The sequence below is a fragment of the Arachis ipaensis genome, chromosome B01 (genome assembly GCF_000816755.2).
Source record: "Arachis ipaensis cultivar K30076 chromosome B01, Araip1.1, whole genome shotgun sequence".
NCBI lineage: Eukaryota > Viridiplantae > Streptophyta > Magnoliopsida > Fabales > Fabaceae > Arachis > Arachis ipaensis.
The window spans coordinates 33,871,601-33,872,315 of record NC_029785.2 but is presented as its reverse complement, the minus strand read 5'-3'; the positions used below and the strand labels follow the sequence as shown (position 1 = coordinate 33,872,315).

Below are 715 nucleotides of genomic sequence, written 5' to 3'. Positions count from 1 at the left end.
CTGATGGTGTCTAGCACTTATTTTTTCATTTTCAAAGAAAGTAAACATGATTTTTTCTTCAGTTCCAATGGTATATCCTTATCTAGTGGATTGAAGCTCTATTTGTCTAATAAATTACTGTATGCAAGATATGATTCGAATAATCTAATATTTGTTTAAATGTATTAGTGAACTAATTATTAAGTCAATTCAAATTGGTTAAGTAAATATAAATTTTAATAATATATGATAAGGTTGTACAAAAATTTTAAACCATAAGATTCATATCTAAATCTTTTCTTCTCCAGGTTTCTTAATAAGTGCTAAAGTTTGAATAGTACTATTTAATTTCCAATTAGAAATGCGTGATACATTATTGTATTGTCAGTGGGTTCAGTAGACATCTTATTGAAGTTGGATTGCTTAGGTAGTGTGCTGTGGCCGTTGTTGTGAGCTTGTCTTGGCGAATTGGTAGAAGAGATAAAAGAAGATACCTGTTAAAAAGTGTATGTTTGGAAGAGAAAAATGTTATTAATTTTAGAAGAGAAAAAAGAAGATACCTGTTCAAAAGTGTATGTTTGGAAGAGAAAAATGTTATTAATGTTAGCAGAAACGCAAAATTGAAACTTTAAACAGAGAGTATTTAATATACTTTTTTACTTGGAAATAATATATTCTCATATTTATTTCAAGAAATATAAAATAATAATTTAATATTTGATGATACTGCTAAAGA

General features: G+C 26.6%; 1 long non-coding RNA gene across 1 annotated transcript in view; it reads left to right on the top strand.

The window, feature by feature from the left end:
- The window catches only part of LOC110270476, a 22,230-nt gene that overhangs the window by 13,680 nt on the left and 7,835 nt on the right, over positions 1 to 715 (top strand). The gene's annotated exons all lie outside the window — the stretch shown is intronic.